The 24,254-nt window shown below is 49.1% G+C and overlaps 2 non-coding genes and 1 pseudogene across 2 annotated transcripts; 1 reads left to right on the top strand and 2 right to left on the bottom strand.

Moving 5' to 3' along the window:
- Positions 1–13,800: 13,800 nt before the first annotated feature.
- On the bottom strand, positions 13,801–13,872 carry TRNAP-AGG. The gene has a single exon. It is a non-coding gene; the product is annotated as a tRNA-Pro (tRNA).
- A 2,656-nt stretch (positions 13,873–16,528) lies between these two features.
- Positions 16,529–18,977, top strand: LOC125520123 (annotated as a pseudogene).
- A 1,863-nt stretch (positions 18,978–20,840) lies between these two features.
- On the bottom strand, positions 20,841–20,912 carry TRNAP-AGG. Its single transcript has one exon. It is a non-coding gene; the product is annotated as a tRNA-Pro (tRNA).
- Between the last annotated feature and the right edge of the window lie 3,342 nt (positions 20,913–24,254).

Below are 24,254 nucleotides of genomic sequence, written 5' to 3'. Positions count from 1 at the left end.
TTTAGATCGTCTAGGCCTACAAGTCAGTCACTCGGGAATGACCTTATAAGAGACACCGGACCGGGCCTTTGAACAGCGCGCCCTCATTCTCTTTCTTCTTCCTCAGACTTCTCCGTCGCGCCCGCTTCCGCTCTCGGCGTCGCAACCTCGCTCGGACTCGATCCGCCGCCATGGGAAAGGAGAAAACGGTGGCGTTGGAGCGCGCGAAGAAGGAGACCGCGAATGCGAAGGGCAAGAGGACCAGCCAGGGCGAATCCTCGTCAAGATCCGGCCTGCCGCCGGGCTGGATCCAGGGCTACTGGATCCGCTCGACGATCAGCCAGGACGACCTCGACGACCTGGTGGAGGGGGGACTGATCCCCCACGAATCGGCGTGGCTCCCGGGGAACGAGACCGAGCCACAGCCGCGGGAGGGTGAGTGCGTTCTCCTTGCCACTCACGTCGACCGCGGGTTTTCTTTGCCTCCCCATCCTTTCTTTCGTGACTTTTTGAACTTCTTCAGGGCTCAACTCCACCACTTCACTCCAAACACCATAGTTTATCTGGCTGCCTTTGTGTCAATGTGCGAAAATTTCTTGGGTTGTCTACCGCACTGGGGTCTCTTCAAACACATATTCACCTGTCGCTCCCAGTCGGTCAAGAAGGCCAACCCAAGTGATGAGAGGACGCACGTGATCCGGATGTGCGGGGGCCTTGGGATCTAGATGAGGAACAAGAGTACCTTCCCAGCGATGATCCTTCCCGACTCGGTCTGGGGCTGGCAGTTGACTTGGTTTTACTGTAAGGACCAGCCGACCCCGGGTCAGTCGACTGGACTTCCCCCCTTTTCCCTGGCTCGAGTGGAGAAGCCCTCCTCCTTGAGGGTGATCCCAGAAGAGAAGGCACAGGTCAAGGCGTTGGTCGAGCGGGTCATCCAACTTCTCCGCAACGGGGTGACTGGGATGGACCTGCTGGAGGTCTTTCTCAGTCGACGCATCCAACCGCTTCAGGCCCGTGACCATCCGATGTGGATGTACTCGGGACTCGAGGACTCCACTCGGATCCACCCGGAGGATGTCAGCGAAGACACGGTGAAGTGGCTGAGGGGAATCACTAGCAACAAAGACAATCCCCGTGGGTCTAGGAGGGTGATTCCATTCGACCACTCATGCCAGCCGGAACAGGTATGATTCTGCTTTACCAAGTATCTTCTCGATTCCCTGTGTGACATCTTGTTGATGGTCGACTGTATTTCTTTTGCTCGTTGTCCTTTCAGGCTCTCATTGATATGTACTCGATGCCCAATGGAGTGCAGGAGCAAGACGTCGAGGAAGTAGCGAGCGGGGGCGAGAGTGGCGAATGGCACTCGGAAGCAGAGGAGGACGAGGAGATCGACGACTCGAGTGATGACGAAGAGGTCGACTCGCCTCCTCGCAGAGAGAGGAGATCCAAGCACGCTCGTGACCCGACGAGCACCCCGGTCCTGGTGACCACGCCGACTGTGCAATCTTCGAAGCGCCCCGGGCATCTTCCCCAGCGCCGATTGAGAAGGCTCCGAAGCATCTCAAGGTTGTGCTGCCTCCTGCTCCAAAAGCATCGAAGGCCACCTCCTCCAAACTACAGAAGGCTTTGCCCAGAATCAAAGTGACCGTCCCCACCATCTCCGGGTAATCATCTGATCTGTTCTTTTCGTCGACTCGAGCAATAGAATGTAACCGACTGAGTGTGGACATTTGCAGTGCTGCTACATCAGGAACCTCTTCCTACCAGTACCGAGACGAGGAGATGGAAGATGCGGTTACCTCCAACCCAAGTAAAAACTCTTATTATCTTGTTCTTGATTACTTGGTCGATTGAATTCTAGCGGTTCACTTGGGGTCGACTGAACTTCTCTGCAGCTCCACCCAACGTCATCGATCTCCCAGATGATGACGAAGATGTGGCTCCTAGGCCCAGAAAGAACAAAAAGGTAGCCGCTGGTAAGATGTCTCAGCAGGGACCAACAACAACACCAACCGTCCGTCAATCTGAAGACGCGGGCGGGGCCTCTATAACTTTCGATGTACCCTTGTCGAGTGAGCGCCCCGCACCGTCGACTGTACCGGTGTTTCCTTCAGTCGTCCAATCTCCCGCCCCGGAGCTCCAACCTGCTGCACCTGGGTCGTCTGCCCTCTTCTTCACCAGCTACCCTGTTCCGGAGAACCAGTCGGATGCGGCTGCGGAAGCCATCCGTCAGGTTAACGTGATGATGGAGCATATGAAGGTGGTGCACGAGAATAGCCAGGCTGCTTACGACGCCAGCGCTGCTCTCCAGGCCAATGTCCAGGTAAGTAGACTTTCGACTGACCTTGTTCTATTAGGATATGCTACCTGGAATATTTTCTTCCATACAATCTCCAGTTGTTTGCGTCGAATCTGTACACCCACTGGGTGTTTTGTTGTCTTTGGTATTTGTGCTCTTCCACTCGGTCTGGGCGAGTAGGATCTGAACCGGTGGGGGCACGCTAAGTGCACCCACTGGTTGTAGTCCCTGAGACCGCAGTCGACTGCTGTCAGTCGACTGGGGTCTGAGTTCTTTCTTCCTTTCTTTTCTTCCACTCGACCCGGGTGGACCGGTAGAATGAGATCTGAACCGGTGGGGGCACGCTAAGTGCACCCACTAGGTGTAGTCTCCGAGACCGCAGTCGACTGCTGGCTGTCGACTGGGGTCTGAATTTTTTTTTGACTTGACCCGGGCGGACCGGTCGAGTTGGGTCTGAATCAGCGGGGGCATGCCAAGTGCACCCGCACGCCAAGTGCACCCGCTGGGTGTAGTCCCCGAGACCGCAGTCGACTGCGTGCAGTCGGCTGGGGTCTAAGTGAACTCTTTAAGTTTTATTCACTCGAAAGTAAATAACCTTTGATCATGTCGATTGACACGTCTTTTGCCTCCTGCAGAAATCTTGTACTCTCATTTCCAAGTTTGCTGAACTTGAGGATAAGCAGAGGCAACTCAACCTCGACTTGGAGCTGGCCCAACAGAATTTGAAGAAAGCTCAAGATGAAGCTGCTTGTATGGAAGGTAACTGCCTGTCGACTGTTCACGTCGATCGTCTTTTAAAATATTTCTTCGGTCTCTTGTTTGATCCGATTGCTTCTTTTGCAGAGAAAATGAAGTTGGCTCTGGAAAAAAAGGACTCGGACCTTGCAGCTGCACAGAAGGGAGCCCAGGATAAGACTGCCCTTGCAGACCAGAAGCTGGCTTCAGTCGGAGCGTTGGAAGGGGGGGTGAACAAGCTGAAGTCTTGTCTCAATGAGTCTAACCGAGAAGTGAGTCATCTGAAGAAGGATAAAATTGTCCTGAATGAAAAGCTGGAGTCTGCGGTCCACAAGAGGAATGATACGGAAGCTTATCTGAGAACTCTTGCCAAGAAGCTCTACCTTATGCTGGAAGGTACTCCTTTTAAACCGACTGTGTTGATGCTTGCAAATGAATCCTGTCCAGTCGACTCACTAATGTTTTGACTGGAGAATTTTGTTAAGACTTTGACGAGGAAACCGGAAGGGTCGAGACGGGTCTGGACCCTATAGCTTCTCCAGTTTGCGACGAAACTGCCATGAACGTGCTCCGACTGGAGTCTCATGTCGCCAGCGCCACAAGTTACCTCACGCATCTGAGGGTGGCAGTCTCACGAGTCAACTCATTGCTCTGGCCAATGGCGACGCTTCAAAATGACCTGGAATCTCTGATGGCTCGACTCGACGAGATCCCTGATCGAGTGCAAGAATGGAAGAAGTCCTCCGCCCGATGTGGTGCTGACGTGGCGATGTCCTTGGTACGAGTCCACTGCAAGGAGGCTCGTGAAGACAAGCTGGCGGCGATCAAGGTCGCCAACACCAAAAGGCATGACTTCCAGTCCTTCATGGAGACTTTCATCGCTGCTGCCACTCGGATCGCGGATGGGATCGACTTGGACGAATTCGTCGAACCTGTCAGCCCTCCTCCTGCCGAGTGAACAAACTTATGAGATTTGAATATGTCTTAAATTTGCCTCGGAATGCCGAGTGATTGATGTAACCATTAAACTCCTTCGGGCTTGATGCTCGAATACTTTTGATTTGCTTCTTGGAACTTTAGGATTTATCCGAATTGCTTTTGAGTATACTTGCGATTGCTTTCGGGGTCTGGTCCATTGTACATGTGGCGTAGCTCGGAAGAGAAGGTTGCAGTCGACCTGCGTTTTGCCGTCCATGCGGACAAGGATGGAGCGTATATTGTATTTGTGGCTTAGCTCGAAGAAAAGGGCCGCGGTCGACCTGCACCTCGTCGTCCTTGTGGACAAGGAATTTATAAACTTAGGCGAGTGCTGGACTGCAGCTAAGCCCCCGAGTGGGAGGATTGCTCACCACTCGGTAGGATTTTACAAACTTAGGCGAGTACTGGACTGCAGCTTAGCCTCCGAGTGAGAGGATTGCTCTCCACTTGGTAGGATTTTATAAACTTAGGCGAGTACTGGACTGCAGCTAAGCCCCCGAGTGGGAGGATTGCTCACCACTCGGTAGGATTTTACAAACTTAGGCGAGTACTGGACTGCAGCTAAGCCCCCGAGTGGGAGGATTGCTCTCCACTCGGTAGGATTTTACAAACTTAGGCGAGTACTGGACTGCAGCTAAGCCCCCGAGTGGGAGGTTTGCCCGCCACTCGGTAGGATTTTCTTTCGAGCTTAGGCGAAACGGATTCCCGGCTAAGCCTCCCGAGTGAGAGGCTTGCTCATCACTCGGTAGGATTTTCTTTCGAACTTAGGCGAAACGGATTCGCGGCTAAGCCTCCCGAGTGAGAGGCTTGCTCATCACTCGGTAGGATTTTCTTTCGAACTTAGGCGAAACGGATTCGTGGCTAAGCCCACCCACTGGGGGATTTCTGAGGTAAATAAAAACAACAACAATTGTGCGAGAAGACTGAAAAGCTCTTGTCTTTGACGAACAAATTACAAAGGTACTTCTTATTACATTTTATTTGAACGAGTGCTTAAGTATAAAAGGGGCGAAGCAGCTCCGCGTTCCAAGCCCGTAGCTCGTCCTTCTGATGCTCAACACTGTAAATATGGTATGCTCCATTGTGGAGAACTTTGGTGACGATGAAGGGGCCTTCCCAAGCTGGGGCAAGCTTGTGTGGTTTCTGTTGATCCACTCGAAGAACCAGGTCTCCCTCTTGAAAGGTTCGACCCCTCACGTTTTTGGCATGGAATTGACGTAAGTCTTGCTGATAAATGGACGACTGGATCAAGGCCATCTCTCTTTCCTCCTCTAAGAGGTCGACTGAATCTTGTCAGGCCTGCTCTGCTTCCTCTTCGGAGAAGAGCTCGACTCGGGGTGCGTTGTGGAGCAGGTCACTTGGCAGAACAGCTTCGGCTCCATAGACCAAAAAGAAAGGAGTTCATCCAGTCGACCGATTAGAAGTTGTCCTCAACCCCCAAAGAACTGACGGAAGTTCGTCGACCCAAGCGCTGCTGCGTGTTTGAGATCACGCATCAGTCGGGGTTTCAGTCCTTCGATAATTAGGCCATTCGCCCTTTCTGCTTGTCCGTTCAACTGCGGGTGAGCGACTGAAGCATAGTCGACTCATGTGCCTTGAAAAGCGCAGAAAGCTCTAAACTCATCAGAATTGAAGTTCGACCCGTTGTCAGTGATGATGTTGTGTGGAACTCCATATCTGAATGTCAATTCTCTGATAAAACTGACAGCGGTGCTGGCTTCAAGATTCTTGATAGGTTTAGTTTCGATCCATTTGGTAAACTTGTCGACTGCCACGAGCACATGAGTGAAGCCGCTCCTACCAGTTCTCAGTGGCCCAACCATATCCAATCCTCAAACAGCAAAGGATCAGACGAGGGGAATGGTCTTCAGGGCTGACGCTGGCTTGTGAGACATGTCCGAGTAAAACTGGCAGCATTCACATCTGTCGACTATATCTTTCGCCATTTCATTTGCTCGTGGCCAATAGAATCCGGCTCGGTATGCTTTAACCACGATGGCCCGAGAGGACGCATGGTGACCACAGGTCCCCGAGTGGATGTCGTTGAGGATCATTCGACCTTCTTCTGGCGTTATGCATCTCTGACCGACTCCAGTCATGCTTTCCCTGAACAGTTGTCCTCTTATCACAGTAAAGGCCTTGGATCGACGGACGATCTGCCGAGCCTCTTCTTCATCCTCTGGGAGTTCCTTCCTATGGATGTACGCAATGTATGGCACTGTCCAGTCAGGAGTAATGACCAGAACCTCCATGATTAGGTCGACCACGGCTCGGACCTCGACTTCAGTCGGATCTGTGGCGCTCTTAGGCTGCGGGGGCTCTTCCGTAAAAGGATCTTCTTGAACTGTCGGTGTGTGAATATGTTCCAAAAACACATTGCTGGGAATGGCTTCTCTCTTGGAACCTATCTTTGCCAAGTCATCGGATGCTTGATTTTTCAGACGGGGTATGTGATGGAGCTCTAACCCCTCAAACTTCTTTTCCAACTTCCTCACCGCATTGCAGTAACCAGTCATGGCTGGGCTTCTAATGTCCCATTCTTTCATCACTTGATTGACCACCAAATCTGAGTCGCCGTAAACCATAAGGCGACGGACGCCGAGTCAAATGGCCATACGTAACCCATATAGGAGTGCTTCATATTCTGCTTCGTTATTGGAGGAGTCGAAGTGAATCTAGAGGACGTATCTGAGCTTGTCTCCTCAGGGGGGATACCAGTACCACCCCAGCACCAGAACCATTCAGCATTTTGGATCCATCAAAGAACATGGTCCAGTGCTCCGAGTGAACTTGAGTCGGTAGTTGTTGTTCGATCCACTCGGCGAGGAAATCTGCCACTGCTTGGGACTTGATAGCTTTCTTTGCCTCAAACTTGATATCTAAGGGAAGGAGTTCAATCGCCCATTTTGCCACTCGACCTGTTGCGTCTCTGTTGTGCAGAATCTCCGACAATGGAGCATCGCTGACGACTATAACAGAGTGATCAGAGAAATAGTGTGCAACCTTCTTCGTGGTCATGTAAATCCCATAAACAAGCTTCTAATAGTGTGGATATCTCTGCTTTGACGGAGTCAGAACTTTAGAAATATAATAAACCGGGCGCTGAACTTTATAAGCTTTTCCCTCTTCTTCCCGCTCGACCGTAAGTACTGTACTGACGACATGTCCAGTGGCTGCTATATAAAGCAGTAAAGGTTCTTTGTTGATTGGGGCAGCAAGCACCGGCTGGGTGGAAAGCAGGGCTTTTAGCTCTGCAAATGTTGCATCAGCTTCAGGAGTCCACTCGAACTTATCTGATTTCTTCATCAGTCGGTAAAGAGGCAGTGCCTTTTCACCGAGGCGAGAAATGAATCGACTTAGGGCGGCCAAACAACCAGTAAGCTTCTGGACATCATGCACACGCACGGGGCGTTTCATCCGGAGTATAGCACCCACTTTCTCTGGGTTAGCGTCGATCCCTCGTTCGGAAACGAGAAAACCGAGTAATTTTCTGCCCGGAACTCCAAATGTGCACTATGGATTAAGCTTGACATCATACCTTCTGAGGTTGGCAAAGGTTTCAGCAAGGTCAGCCAGTAGGTCGGAACCTTTACATGACTTGACCACAATGTCATCCATGTATGATTCTACGTTCTGACTGATCTGAGTGAGCAGGCACTTCTGAATCATCCGCATGAATGTGGCTCCAGCGTTCTTCAAGCCAAATGGCATAGTGACATAACAGAAGCACCCAAATGGGGTGATGAAAGCTGTTTTTATCTCGTCGGGTCCGTACAGACGGATCTGGTGGTACCCGAAGTAGGCGTCCAAAAAGGACAAACGCTCGCACCCCGCGGTCGAGTTGACTATCTGGTCGATGTGAGGGAGAGGAAAGTGATCTTTCGGGCAGGCCCGATTGATATGTTTGAAGTCGATGCACATGCGAAGTGAGTCGTCCTTCTTTGGGACCATGACAACATTGGCTAACCACTCGGAGTGGTAAATCTCACGGATAGACTCAGCTGCCAAAAGCCGAGCCTTTGTTTCGCCAGATGACCGGAGTGGTAAATCTTTGGTGAATGTGAATCGACTTTGTTTCGCCAGACGACTGGAATGTTGAATCCGTGGCGGGCTTCTTGGCTCGAAACAAATCACTCGGATCTGCACTTTTTTTGTATTCTTGCAATTCTACTGCGGCCATCTGTGCATCGGCGATCTTTGAGCCCTTCTGGAAGCACTCTTCCGCCTTCTTCCGACTACCAGTGATAGTGATCACCCCTTTGGGACCAGGCATCTTCAATTTGAGGTACACGTAACATGGTCGAGCCATAAAACGTGCATAAGCTGGCCTGCCCAGAATAGCATGATAGGCACTCTGGAAATCCACAACTTCAAATGTTAACTTTTCTTTGCGGTAATTCTTGGAATCACCAAAAACTACGTCGAGAGCAATCTGGCCGAGTGATGCAGCCTTTTTGCCAGGAATGACCCCATGGAAACTCATATTACTTTCATGATAGCCTTTTTGTCTGGACATCGGAATGCCCATTCCTTTCAACGTCTCTGCATACAGTATATTCAGGCCACTGCCACCATCCATCAGAACCTTAGTCAATCGGGTGCCTTCGACTACTGGGTCGACCACCAACACTTGCCTCCCGGGTGTGGCTATGTGCGCTGGGTGATCGGACTGGTCGAATGTAATGGCAGTCTGGGACCACTTCAAATAACTGGGTGTCACCGGAGCGACCATGTTCACTTCTCTTTTGATGACTTTTAATCGACTTTTACTCTCAACGTCAGCGAAAATCATCAGAGTGGAATTCACGTGGGGATAACCATCATCATCCTCTTCCTCATCCTCAACCTTGTCTGCTTCTTTCTCCTTTTCCTTGGGTTGTTTCTCTCGGAATTGTTGGATTAGGAGTCGACACTGCCGAGTGGTATTCTTCGAGTAAATGAAGTTACCCTCTTCATCTTTTTTGGTGTGGATGTGGCATGGCAAATCCAGCACATCATTTCCATGTTGATATTTTACTTTCTTGGGGTTCCACGGCCCTTTGGGCTTCCCCTTGAACTTTCCTTGAGTCACGGCTAAGGCTTCACCAGGAGCGGCTGGCTCGGCTTTGCGCTTCTGCTTCCGACTGGAGTTTCCTCCTCCGGTTTCATGGGCGACCGTTTTGTGCTTGCCACTCCGGAGTCGGTCTTCTTCTTCACCGTTGGCATACTTGGTGGCAATTTCCATCATCCGAGTCAGAGTCATATCTCCTGTCCGACCGAATTTCAGAGTCAACTCCCGATACTTGACACCTTCTTTAAAGGCACAAAATGCCTGATGATCAGACACATTTTCCACCGTGTGGTGCAATGTGATCCATCTCTTGATATAATTGTTGGAAATATGCCCTAGAGGCAATGATAAATTAGTTATTATTATATTTCCTTGTTCATGATAATCATTTATTATCCATGCTAGAATTGTATTGATAGGAAACGCAGATACATGTGTGAATACATAGACAACACCATGTCGCTAGTAAGCCTCTAGTTGACTAGCTCGTTGATCAATAGATGGTTACGGTTTCGTGACCATGGACATTGGATGTCGTTGATAACGGGATCACATCATTAGGAGAATGATGTGATGGACAATACCCAATCCTAAGCCTAGCACAAGATCGTGTAGTTCGTATGCTAAAGCTTTTCTAATGTCAACTATCATTTCCTTAGACCATGAGATTGTGCAACTCCCGGATACCGTAGGAATGCTTTAGGTGTACCAAACGTCACAACGTAACTTGGCGGCTATAAAGGTGCACTACGGGTATCTCCGAAAGTGTCTGTTGGGTTGGCACGAATCGAGACTGGGATTTGTCACTCCGTGTAACGAAGAGGTATCTCTGGGACCACTCGGTAGGACATCATCATAATGTGTACAATGTGACCAAGGAGTTGATCACGGGATGATGTGTTATGGAACGAGTAAAGAGACTTGTCGGTAACGAGATTGAATAAGGTATCGGGATACCGACGATCGAATCTCGGGCAAGTATCATACCAGTAGACAAAGGGAATTGTATACGGGATTGATTGAATCCTTGACATCGTGGTTCATCTGATGAGATCATCGTGGAACATGTGGGAGCCAACATGGGTATCCAGATCCCGCTGTTGGTTATTGACCAGAGAGATGTCTCGGTCATGTCTGCATGATTCCCGAACCCGTAGGGTCTACACACTTAAGGTTCGATGACGCTGGGGTTATAGGGAAAGTATGTATGCGGTTACTGAATGTTGTTGGAGTCCCGGATGAGATCCCGGACGTCACGAGGAGTTTTGGAATGGTCCAGAGGTAAAGATTGATATATAGGAAGTGTGAATTTGGCCACTGGAAGTGTTCCGGGTATCACCGGTAATGTACCGGGACCACCGGAAGGGTTCTGGGGGTCCACCGAGAGGTGCCACCAGCCCCGGAGGCTTTCGTGGGCCAAGAGTGGGAAGGGACCAGCCCCTAGGTGGGCTGGGGCGCCTCCCACCAAGGCCCAAGGCGCCCTCAAGAGGAGAGGGGGCAAACCCTAGGGGCAGATGGGCCCTAAGGCCCACCCTAGGTGCGCCCCCTCTCTCTCCCCCTTGGCCGCCACCCAGATGGGATCTGGGGGCTGCCGCCACCCCTAGGAAGGGAACGCTAGGTGGGGGCGCAGCCCCTCCCCTCCCCCATATATAGTGGAGGTTTTGGGGCTGCCCAACACGCGAGTCTCTCTCTCCCAAGGCGCAGCCCTACCTCTCTCCCTCCTCGTCTCTCGTAGTGCTTGACGAAGCCCTGCAGGAGTACCACGCTCCTCCACCACCAGCACGCCATTGTGCTGCTGCTGGACGGAGTCTTCCCCAACCTCTCCCTCTCTCGTTGCTGGATCAAGGCATGGGAGACGTCATCGGGCTGCACGTGTGTTGAACGCGGAGGCGCCGTTATTCGGCGCTTAGATCGGAATCGACCGCGATCTGAATCGCCACGAGTACGACTACCTCATCTGCGTTCTTGCAACGCTTCCGCTTAGCGATCTAAAAGGGTATGTAGATGCACTCCCCTTCCCTTCGTTGCTAGATTACTCCATAGGTTGATCTTGGTGATGCGTAGAAAATTTTAAATTTCTGCTACGATCCTCAACAATAATCCCTCAAAGTCTCATTCGGTTTCTGAACACAACACTGTAATTCAGTCAACCCTGCCCGCCGTTTGCAAGTACCTTCGAATGTTCTGACAAATACTCGGGCAAGATCTTCCCAAGTATAAATACTACTAGGTGCTAACTGATTCAGTCATGCTCTAGCCGAGCCCTCCAACATCAGATGAAGGTGTTTCATGGCCACTTCATCATTGCCGCCACCAATCTAGACAGCCACTCGGTAGTCTTCAAGCCAAGTGTCCGGCTTGGACTCACCAGTGAACTTACTGACTCCAGTCGCCAACCTGAAGTTGGGTGGAATAACTGCAGCCCTGATGGCTCTGCTGAAGCACTCCGGGCCTGAGACATGCACCCTGCTGCTGGTTGGTAGATCTCTATCATGACCTTCTCGGTGAGCCCTGTTTCTGTCGACCAAGCCCTGAACGAGAATAGATCTCGCATCAAAGCCTGGTTCTCTGGGGTCGACTGGAATCCCTCGCCCCATACTGTGAGGGTGCCTGTCATCATGTTGCCGAGGCACGTACGACCCACTCCTTGGGGGATGCGTAGGCACTCGACGACGATCATCGCGATCGACTCGGTGATCATACTGCTCACGGTTTCTGTACTGATCTCGTCGATCTCCACGTCCCTCACGCCTCGGGGGCGATCTTGGGTTGTGAGCCGACTGAACAGTGTCTGCAACCACAGATCTGCTATGGATCTTATTCCGCGACTGAGATACTGATGTGTTCTGCTCTCCCGCCGCACGGAGAAAGGCTCGGATCTGCACCAGACCTCGACCAGCTTCCGACTGGGAAGGTTGGATCGATTCCGCTATTCGGGCTGCAGCTGCGAGATTCTGGATCGGAGTTCGGTATACCTGAGTCGGAGGCGGAAAAAGTTGACGTCGACTGGATTCGGGAGCACGCTGTCGAGCACGCTCGTCGAGTGCGCGCTGGAGATTCTCCAGTCGAGTGCGCTCAGACAAGTTGGCTAGGCGCGCCTCCTCCAAGGCCTGGGCCTCGGGGGTTTCTCCAACGATAGGAGTGTGAAGCGCATCCATGTTCCGGCGGCGAAATTCTTCTCTCCGCTGCGAAGAGAGGGGTTCGGGGCGGTACTCTTCATGAATACGCGATGGATCGCCGGCCCCATCGCCTCCGTCTTCACAGGTGAAGCCAGGAGGACTGCGTGGTCCATTGACCATCAAAACTTCCGTCGCTGGGTCGCTGTTGTCGCACTCGAATGCAGTATCTACGGAGCCAGTCGACAGATCGAACAGGCCGTAGAGGGTTTCGTCGGGCTCGATTGCCGCGACTTGAGGGGTGGCCGACTGGCGAGCCACCGCATGCTTCACCCACCGCTGAAGCCTCGATCGACCGGAACGTTTGCTCCGGCGGGCCGCAGGGAGGGGAAAAGCTACAGGAGCCGACTGATACTGGGTCGACGGCTGCCGCAGGAGGACGCCGCGGACGCACGCGTGAAAGTGTGTTGTTCCGCGGGTGGGGAGCGCTTCGACGTCGAGTGGAGCCTCCTGAAGCCAAGCGGAGTCGTCGGCGATAAACACGAGCGCGCCGAGACGGATCTCGCGGCCCTCAGCCAAATCTCCGCCTGAAACCATGATGAAGGGGATCGGAAAAATTGCAACCTCTCCAACAATTTGCTAAGACACCTGCCCCACGGTGGGCGCCAACTGTCGTGGTTCTAAGTATGACAGTAGAATGGGGGGTAGGAATGTAGAGGCAAGATCCTAGCTATGGAGGAGTTGTACATGCGAGTTTTACGAGTTCATGCCCTTCTCGGAGGAAGTAACAGCCCTACGTCTCGGAGCCCGGAGGCGGTCAACTGAATTATATGCGTGTGAGTTACAGGGGGTGTGAACCCTTGTCCCTGAGGAGGGGGGTAGCTTATATAGAGTTCGCCGGACCCCTCCCGCCCTCAGTTACAAAGGGTTTAAGGTACATAAAGGTAAAGACGTTACTGGTAACGCATGTAATAAAAGTACATAAATGACCATTAAAGCTATGACTTAAATCCCGACCGTTGTAGAGTGAGTGGCTCTTAGTCTTCTGGTAGTCGAGTGGTTGTTCGTATGGTCGATTGTCTTCAAGACTGTCGAGTGGAACATGGCTTTATGGTCGAGTGGACGATGATTTTTCTTCGACTGCTTCTGGTTCTTTAAGAGATGTCCTTGGGGAGGGTATCTGGATCAGATCCATGACCCTACCCTAGATACATAGCTTCATCACCAGGCGCATTTTGTGTTGCTAATGGGGCAAAAACTTTGGAGACTTTTCGGAAAGCAGTCCTTCCGTCCCTACCGACAGAAAAGGAGGGCATCCAAAAAAAATCGATGGTACATAGCAGTTGCATATTAAGGTGGAAAGCCGAGTTTGAACCAACCAGAACATCAAATGTGATAGACTCACTCAATGGGCACAATATAAGATTATTCGATGCCCTTTATAAACCAGCATTGGACAAGTGCCTCGTCTCCTTGTAGAGAAGGGTATATACATCTCCGAATTCAATGCTACATAACTGATATTGATATTCATGGCATCTGATTCGCTTAGCTACACGAACAAATTCTACTACTATACATGTACAAATGGTAAGAAAAAATCTACCATATGTAAAAATGGTAAAAAGGAAAAATAAAGAGGGGCATTCCGAGAATTGAACTCAGGACCTCTCGCACCCTAAGCGAGAATCATACCACTAGACCAAATGCCCTTTCATGCTGCCTTTCTCCTAAGTTCTCTTTGTTATTCTCTTTGTTTTGTTTATCTTTTTTGGACTTACTAATTCACAACTAGCTGTCTTGATCTAGACCAAATGCCCTAGGATGACGACTTTTTCCTAAAGCATTTATTTAGACACATGCGGGGGACAATAATCTGGATCTGAGATCGAGTCAACTCTTAATGAACCAGCTAATTCGATCGATCAACTGAGGTAGCTTTAGGTTGCGCTACACACATGGTCTCATCGATCCCATCAACTACGGCCGGCCTCAGCGAGATGCCGATCGATGGATCGATCCACCGATGGCAGCTAGCAGCATCCAGGACGAATTTGTTTTCGGATACATCGATCAACTCGCGCGTTACGCAGGAGCTTAAACAAGTGGATAAGTTGTGATTAATCAAGTAGAGTAGCGATTTTTTGAATCTGAGACGGCGTACGTTTACCCCCATCCACATCGAGCCATCTCCATCGTCACATGCCAATGCCTCCTCCATAGCCGTTTCATCAAATCGAATCTGATTAAGCAGCTAACTGCATCGGCCGATCGTCCTTGCATAGCACACACATGCCCATGCCCTACCTAGCTAGCTTGCTAGCTAGAATTATATGCTATGTATCCAGACCAGTAGTACTTCCCCTTTCGTTGTTTGTTTGATCTGGCATGCATTGCACGACCGACCCACGCACGACGATTCCATGAACCGCACCCTCGGACATTGTCTGCGTCGTCCGATTCGCCCGTGCCGCCTGCCTAACGGCCTCTCCACTGTCTGATAATGCTCATCACTAACGCGTGGCCAGTGGCCCAGCAATGATGAGCGGTCAGTGTTGTTCGCCTCTGTATTACTAGTGAGGTGTGTGCCGGCTCAGTATTTTGGACGTGCTCATAGACGTAGGATGTGTGTGTGTGAGTGTATATATGTGTATTGTTTTCGCTTCTTACTTACGGTTATTTTCAACGTTAAGCGCCGCCGCCTCCTCCTCCTCCAAGAAAGAAATTTAGGGTACGTGTCTCTCGCCGGCGCCGGCGCAGGTCCGCCTCGTCTCCGGTGGCCCTAGGACCATGGAGGCGCGGTGGATCCTGGCAAGGGCCGGCGGGAGGGCTCCGTTTTTAGTCTTTTTTCAATCTTGATATAGTTTGTGTCATGCTCAGGAAGATGAGACGGCGGCGACTCCCTGAAGATGGAATAAAGGTCTCCCCGCCTAGTCCCCGTTCCGACGGTGCGTCTAGTATCGTTGTAGGGCATGTGAAGGTGTGTCTCCGGCAGATCTATTTTTAGTGGATTTGCTCGGATCTCGTCGTTGTTTTTGTCTATGTTCGTGTGTCTTTGGTTTGGATCCTTCCGATCTATGTTATTTTTCATCGGCGACGGTTGTTATTCTGGGGTGCTGGTCCTATGGGGTCTTAGCACGACGACTTCCCGACTGTCTAGTACAACAAGTTATGCCTGTCTCCGGGATGGAGGGGCGATGACAGCGGCGCGCCTTCGGCTCGCTTCAGTGCTTATAGTCGTCGCTAGATGGTCTATGGATCTGGATGTAATTTTTATTTCTGGTGTTCATTGTACTGCCATGATTGACGATGAATAGATTGAAAGTTTTCCCGCAAAAAAAAAAGTGTATGTGTGTGTATTCCTGGATGTCTGGCAGTTTCATTGCCGTCCGATAATGCTCATCGCTAGCAAGTGGTCAGTGGCTCAACAATGATGAGGGGCCAATGTTATTCCATTCTATAGTAGCGAGGTGTGTGTTGGCTCGGTATCTTGGACTTTCTCGTAGGAGTAGGATGTGTATGCATACGTTTATAGGCGTGAGTGTGTGTGTCTTCTTGGATATCTCGCAGTTTTATTATGAAAGTCATTGCAATCTTTTCCTTTGAGTTATATGTTCTTTTGTAGCGCACAAAACATGGCAACTTATGTTGTTTTGTTTATCTCATCTTAGCGTCAACCACAACTAATCAAACATGGCAACTTTTTGATACATGAAATTGATTCTTTCTTTTTCATGTCTTTTCTGAGCTTGTTGTGTTGTTATCTGGTTGGTGGAAGACATAGAAAAATCATAGTAATATGAGAGTTAGTGTGATAGAATTTTAGCCTGTTCATTTTTTTATTTTTCCTCCGAGCTTTTTTGTTCCTTCCAGCGATGTGTTTTTTGTGCGAGTATTTTTTTACTAGTTTGATACAAAATTATGTATTTGTTCGGTCTAACTGATACGAGCAAGGCTTGTGTTCGGCCCATTCATTTGCACGGCTTGATGGGCTTAGTGGGATGGCATGTGTAGCATGTGAAGCGTTCGAGCACGAACAAACACATCATGTGGAAACCATTAGCGCGTTATATCTCACTCCTGTGATATAAGGGGGGACGGTCATCGCTATCGCTTCCAATTTAGTAGGTTTAAATGGACGCCAAATTTACAAATAGACACAATTAAGATTGGATCGAAGATCTGCTAGATATTCGATCGCGTTCACGGGTACTAAATAAGGCAATCTTCTTGGTACGTGTCACAATAATCTCTTACCATATCATGAAATTATTTCCTAGGCGATCCATCCACTATAAATCCACCCCTCCTTCCTCGCCTAAACCAGCAACTTTCCTTCCCTTCGCTAGTTTTATCCCTTTGCCAGCAATGGCTCGCAAGAAGGTGACTCGCAAGGCGACCCTCCAGTACATCACCCATGAAACGACTCGGCGCAATAGATTCAAGAAGCGCCTCAAGGGCCTGATGAAGAAGGCGGACGAATTATCCGTCCTGTGTGATTCCAAGACCTGCGTACTGGTGTACGACGAGGGCAAGGCGGCGCCGGAGGTGTTCCCTTCCCACACCGAGGCGGTGGATATACTGAATCAATTCAAAAGCATGCCGGAGCTGGGGCAGTGCAAGGAGGTGATGAACCAGAAGGGCTTCATCAACAAGCGCATTGACATGCTCCGGGAGCAGGTCGACAAGACCCGCCGTGAGTGCGAGGACGGCGAGATCAGGTCCCTTCTTCACAAAACCATGCATGGCGACCTCTCGGGCCTCATTGGCCTCAACATCGAGGAGCTCACCAAAGTTGGCTACAAGGTGGACGTGCTTCTCAAGAGCATTAGCGAACGCATGGCAAAAATCCATTCCCAGGCGCCGGCACCGGCTCCATGTGTCGCCACCGGCAGCATAGACATGGGGTCTCACGCGTTGTATCCGGCACCACCCCAGCAGGAGAGCCAGCTTGACATGGTGAGGTCCGGAGGGGACCTCAACACCCTGGTCTACGGTGGCTAAGCCGGCGCCAACTTCTCTAGCAGTGATATGATGATGCAGATGTAGTCCTTTGATACGGGGTTCGGTTCGAGTCCTTTCCCTCCCATGTAAGCCAGGAGGCCAGCTACATGCGTCGATCTCATCTCATTTTTTTATTTAGTTTTGGTGGTTAGGATGAGACATTCAGTAAATTTCTTGAAATTGGTATATCCATCTATGTGCATCGTTGTATTCATGCATCATGTTCTTTGAGCCAAATCATAATTAACCCCGATGTAATCGTTGAAATTGTTATTCAGTTGATCTCTACCCTAGGTTGTTTGTTTGATATTTGTTGTTTAGTTGGTCGTAAATCTTGAGTTGCACCTTTTTTTGTGTCAACACCGTGTTTTCTCGGGCATAGTTGCACCAGCTACATGCTAGACAATTGCTTGATTGCTCAACCTTGGCCGTGTTTTGGGAGATCTAATGTCGAGGCCTTTAATTTCATGCTATTTTCGGTGTATGCTTTTTTGGGATGGAAACGATTTGAAGATTCGTTCTCCTAGGGCCAGCTAAATGTGATGGATGATTAATATTTACCTGGATAAATATTTGTAAATTAATTACCTTTTGTGACTTATTACATCGTGTCAGCTCGCCACACGCAAATGTCAGAAATAGCGATGCTCTACATTGTGCTCTCCTTAGTTGTAGTCACGTTGTTTTTTTAGAGCGTCCTCCTTTGTGCTCTCCTTAATTGGAGTCATGGTCTCTGTTCTTCAAATGGTCCTTCATTCTTCAGACCCACAACAGGACAACATTTGCTCGTCAAGAGGACATCGTGGCTGATCCAAGGTGACAAGGAGACATGGAGACATGCTCCTCAACGACATCGACGAATGCATGGCGCAAATTCATTCCCAGGCGCTACTGCCATCTCCATGCATCACCAACGGCCACATAGACACGGGTCTCCCACGCTCTATGTGGCACCATCTTAGCAGCAGGAGGTCATCTTGACATGGTGAGCTTCGGAGGGGACCTCGACACCCTCGTCACAGTGGCCGTGTTGTGCCAGCTTCTCTCGCAGCTATATGATGATACAGATGTAGTCCTTCGATTTGGGGTTTGGTTCGAGCTCTTTTCTCCTATGTAAGCCAGGAGGCCAACTACATGCGTCAATCTTGTCTCATTTTTATTTAGCTTTGGTGGGTAGGATGAGACATTCAGTTAATTTCTTGAAATTGTTATATTTGTCCAGCTGCGTCGTTGTATTCATCATGCTCTTTGAGCCAAGTCATTTTCAATTCTAATGCAGTCATTCAGTTGATCTCTTACCTATGTGGTTTGTTTGATTTTTTGTAAATCTTAAGTCACACCTTTTTTTTGCCGGCATCGTGTTTTCTCGAGCATACTTGCACCACTACATGCTAGACAATTGCTTGATTGCTGATATGGATGAAAGAAGGTACCTAGGTTGTGTATTCGGAGATCTAATGTTGGAGGCTTTAATTTTTGGTAATTTTGGTGAAATTTTTTGGGATAGAAACGAGTTGAAGATCCATTCTCTTGGAGCCAGCTAAATCTGATGGATGATTAATGTTTGCCTGGATAAATATTTGTGAATAAACACCTTTTGTGACTTAATTATATGATGACAGCTCGCCACACGCAAACATTAGAACTATCGATGCACTCTGTTGTGCTATCCTTAGTTGGAGTCATATTATCTATTTTTCAAAATGTCCTTTGTTGTTTAGACGCACAGCAGGACCACATTTTCTTCATCATGTGCGTCTGTGGTCATCTTGCTCATCAAGACGACATCGTGGCGGCGTGGCCAAGGATTTGAGGAGACATGGAGGACTCACTCGCCTTCATGCTGGTGGTAGCCGAAATTCTGACTCGGTCAGGAGTTTCTCGGCACCTCTGGTTCCCATCAGTCCTCATCATCTCCCTGATGTGACCTCCTTCAGCATGTAAGTTTGAGATTATGAGCTATTTCCATGATGTGTTGTGGTGTGAACAAGGTTATTTTTTTATCTCAAGATTTCCATAACAGACCGGTTACCGGATTTTCCGCAGCTTCCCGATAAAAAGAGTTACCATTCTAATTTTTCTAAATTTGAACATCGAAAAAGGGTCAAATAACATCCATATGTTACTTCTAACTTGTAGCATCCCATGGTGTCGTGTTATTGATCCTTCATGTGCGTGTCATGGTCCTGTTATCGAATCCCATCCACCTCATGTTTCCTGCGCTTAGCGCTCTCCGCCCATCTCTCTCTCTCTCTCTCTCTCTCTCTCTCTCTGGAGTATGGGCCCTTCATGGTTTAAAAAGGGGGAAAGTAGGTACATAATAGAATTCGAACCGGTGACCTGTGTGAAGAGACGAGCTGCACTAAAACTAGGTACATAATAGAATTTGAACCGGTAACCTGTGTGAAGAGACGAGCTGCACTGACAGCATGACCAGGCGCATTTTTTGCAGCTAATAGGGCCACAAATGAATGCGGAATTTGTTTGAACTTTTGAAACGGTGAATATCACAATTTTCAAGATTTTTTGGAAACTGCTCTTTCGGTCCCTACCGACAGAAAAGAAGGGTATCGGAATAAAAAAAAAACCTTGGGTGGTACATAGCAGTTGCATATTGAGTGAAAAGCCAAGGTTTAACCAACCAGAACGTCAAATATGGTAGATCTTTTTTGTGATAGTCTCACTCAATCGACACCGTATAAGATTATTTGATGCCCTTTTCTATTTGTCCATCTTGCTCTCAAACAACTACTGCTTATGTCGATCTGTTGTGATTCGTAGATGTAGAGCAGGAGATGTCTACATCGTGTTGGTGTTTTAACTCGGTTGGAAGTGAAAGTGTGACTTGGTGAGACAATGATGAGGTATGTATAGTTGAGAGGAAAAGGCTCTTTAAAAGGGGAATTTTGTGTGGGATCGAGCCTGAAAGACCGATCCCAGTCATATATCCACGTCGATGTGTGTGGTGTACGTGTTGCTCTCAAGAAAGAGACAGACTGTGAGCCGATTATCTTCATAGTAGATACACTCCTTTTTCTTAGAACCAGTAGGTACACTAACTTGAATAGATATTTTGCGGTCATTGGCCTTTTCATTAAAAAAATATAAAGTAAAGAATATTAAGATTGTTTTCTAAGTGTCGCCCGCATTTGTTTTTTTTAGCGTAATAACTTTATTCCTCAAATAACAGCAAGATCGTTTACATAATGGTGGAGAATAAAGTCAGGGACGATGGTCTCCCACTCTTCTGATTTACTAATGCTGAAACAGTGCTTTGCTAAACCATCCGCTATCAAGTTTGCCTCTCTAGTACAATGATCAAAACTGATAGAAGCATAATCCATTGACATGAGGGAGCATTCTGCTATAATTAGGACATCCACTCCCATGTAGGCATTAGGATCAGATATAGCCTCCAGCGCAGTCAAACTATCAGACTCGATGATAAGCTTCATACAACCCAGTTTCGCTGCTAGGTACAGACCACATTTGTTGGTGGGAGAGCCATGACGGATAAGAATATTTGAATTTAATATCATTTTGCACAGGCAAATTTCCGTTACATGTAATTCGAATATATTCAAAAGATGGGTGGAATACTCTCGAAAAAAAGATGGGTGGAAAAAATCTACCATATGTAAAAATGGTAAAAAAGAATAAAAAGAAAAAATAAAGAGGGGCATTCCGAGAATTGAACTCGGGACCTCTCGCACCCTAAGCGAGAATCATACCACTAGACCAAATGCCCTTGGATGTTTCGTTTTCCTAAACAATCTCTGTTATTCAGGTACTAGAATAAATACATGGGTGCACGTGAGCACTAATTGCAAGACGATCTGAATCAGAGATGGAGTCAACTACTCTCTTGTCGATCTGGCCATCACGTGAGCATGCATGCACGGCATTGGCGGTATGCTCTCCAGTGAACGACAGACAAGTTCAGAAAAAGTTCAGGAGGTAATGTTGATTCTTCAGGAATGTTTGTAACTAAGTTACTGTTGAGGTTATAAATCACTCTTGTTCAGAGAGTACATACGTCTGATTTGGCCCATCTTTTTTATCCTTGTGTTCCATTAACCGCATTCTCAGCTTGTCCACACTCTACACTAATGACTTGTTCTTCTTCCCACTTGTAATAATATCAAAATAAAAGATCCAATCCAACCAAATCTTATGCACGTGATAACAGCTTTCTAGCAAACTGGATGGATGGATCAGCTGGCTCTAGCTTTAGGTTGTCCTTTGAGGTCCCATCAACCGACGGCCGCCCGGCCGGAGCTTAGCTAGATGCCGATCCACTATCTAAGCATGCACGACGAAACGCAATTTGGATGGATCGATCGGCTCGCGCCTCACGCAGGGGGCTTAAACAAGTAGCAGGAGTGCCTACGAACCGATTAACAGCTAGCTCTTGTAATTAAGTAGCACAAGTAGTAGCAGGTAGCGATCTCTGAATCTGATCCATGTCGACCGTCACATGCCATGCCATAGCACTTCTAATTTGTTCCTCTTTGATCAAATGCAGGGGGGTCTGACCAAGTAGCAGCATCGCATCGCGGGTTATGTTTACTCTGTTATCACCGTATAAGTATGCAGTACAGGTGTGTTGGTGTTTTTTCTTTTATCGGTGTGTTGGTGTTTCGTTTGTATCCCTGCAGGCGCAAGCATGTTTTGTCATGATACAGATCGATGCATGTGATGCGCATGTGCCATCCGCTCGCTCCCCCATCGGATCCGCTTCCTCTGCTGCTGTCCGCCAAGGAAAAATAAATAAATAAACACATGCTAGCTAGCTAGCGGCCAAAATCCCCCCTTTGGTGAATAAATGCTGAGCACAATACGATCTCTGCCAGAAATTTTGAACATCGTCCCACCGGGCCATCAGCCTATCACTGACCGATCACGAAATTTTGACCCAGTCTGGTGTTTGAAACAGGTCTCAAACGTCTGAACTGACCGACACCCCTCATATCGAGCCCGAATATGGTGTAGATATGGGGGAGCCTGCCACGTCGGACTGATGTTGAGGTCCCACGCGGAATCGTCTGGAAACCCGATGGTTTGAAGCTCGTCTCCTTCATCGGTCGATATCGGCCCGTGGCGCCCCTCCGACGGGCCAGAGCCGCGTAGTGCCTAGTCCGGCTATTTAAGTTGACCGTCGGCACCAAAACCCTATCCTCCACATTTTTCTCCGTCCGTCCGCTGCCACTTTTTACTCCCCGTCTGTCGCCATTAGTAGCCATGCCCCCACGCCGCTGGATAAGGGGACACCCATTTCTAACGCCGGAGCGTCAACTGCAGCTTCTTGAGCAGATCCGGGCAAGACGTGAAGTCCGGATCGCCGCCGGATGCAGTGGATCCAGAGAAGGACGATGAGGTTGAGGAGGAGGGGGAGCCGGAGGATGATGTGGGGGACGCCGGGGATGCTGATCTCCAAGCGGAGCATAAGGCCATCCTCAATTCCCTCTGGTTGGAGTCGGATGCGGAGTCGCCAGCAGGAGATGGAGGCGCAGCACGCCGGAGGAGGAGGAGATGTTCGCCTACGTGGATGAGGTCGAGCAGGAGGAGGAGCCGGAGCCCTCCTGCGCTCCCGTCCATCCGGGGGCCGGCCGACGTCGTGGACATCTGCGACGATGAAGATTAGCTAGGATAGTATGTAGTACTTAGGATTTTTCTTTTTGCATGCTTTGTATTGATCTAGGGGTTGAAATATGGGATGCAGAGTAGCTAATTTGAGGCATGATCGGTCAGCGTCTGCGGACGTGGATGTTTAAGGGACCGGATTTGTCAAGTCCCATGCTCTCACAGTTTTGTACAGGGTCATCTTCCGCTCAACTCTCTCACCAAGGTTCAAATCTTGCCGCTCACATTTATTATTAAATTTATTTTAGGATTTCCGGCGATGCACATTTAGTGGGAGGAGACGTTTCCGTCGATGACGAGATGCTTACGGTGACTTCGTAAATTTTAAGATGATATGCCGGCTCAATCTATCGAAGGTGTTCATAAAGATAGGATGTACGTGTGTGCGTTCATAAATGTGAGTGTATGCGCGTGTATATGAGCGCTTACGTCCGTATTGTGTTAAATAAAAACTCTCTGAAAACAGTGGTTTCGGGCAGTGGCCATGCTGCCGCGGCCGTGGTGTACGATGGCTGCCGCTTTCCGTCGGGGCCGGGCCCGTGCATCCCTCAGTTGATGCGGCAGATCAGGCCGGCCGTCGATCTCGCCGTGGTCCGACCGCCGGATCGGGTCGTACCCGCCCACGCGCGCCGGCATCTCCTGTTGGAGCATGCTCTGGTCGGACAGTGTCCATCGTGCCAGATGAGATGAGACGAGAAGAACCAAACCTTGAGATGCGATCCAAAATATCTCATCGTGCCAAAGATGAGATGAGGTGATTTTTTGGAGATGCGCCGGGCATGCACGTGTGCCAACGGAGCGGAGGAGGCACGCACCCGACGTGGCGGTCCCACACCCTCGATCTGCTCCACTTGCACGTATTGCAACGCCGTCGTTTGTCCATTGTCGGGCCTTAGGAATCTCATAGAATTTCTATAGGATAAGATTTGTATAGGAAATTTTTTTTGAAGCCCTTTGATTTGTAGGATTGGATTTTTATTTCTACGTAGGATAGGAATCAATCCTTCACATTTTGGAGAAAAAAATATTAGCTAAGACTCAATGCAAAAATTCCTATCATATACATCATATACATCAAATGACATCTCTTTCTCTATAGGAATTGAGATACATGTCATCTCACTTTCTATGATTTTTTTATTCCTATAACATTTCTATCCTATGAATCAAAATAGGCCTCAGTGGCGTGTCCGACCCGATCCAACGGAGCACAATATGAAGATGGATTCACGACTTTGGGGTTGCCACAAACACGAACACGAATATGCAAATGAAAGTTAATTTAAGCTTCTGATTCAAAAGACTTAAGCGATTGAAAAATCCAAAACCAAAAGGGAAAAAATGGGCAGGGGCTGCGCCGTGTTTGAAGTCCGGGTCGAAAGGGACATGTATGCGGAAACAAAACTCGGACGCGTGTGGTGCCAACGGAGCTGAGCGGGGCTTCACG

This window comes from Triticum urartu, chromosome 7, assembly GCF_003073215.2.
Source record: "Triticum urartu cultivar G1812 chromosome 7, Tu2.1, whole genome shotgun sequence".
NCBI classification, from domain to species: domain Eukaryota; kingdom Viridiplantae; phylum Streptophyta; class Magnoliopsida; order Poales; family Poaceae; genus Triticum; species Triticum urartu.
Note: the sequence above shows the minus strand (reverse complement) of the source record. Positions and strands in the feature narration are given on the sequence as shown.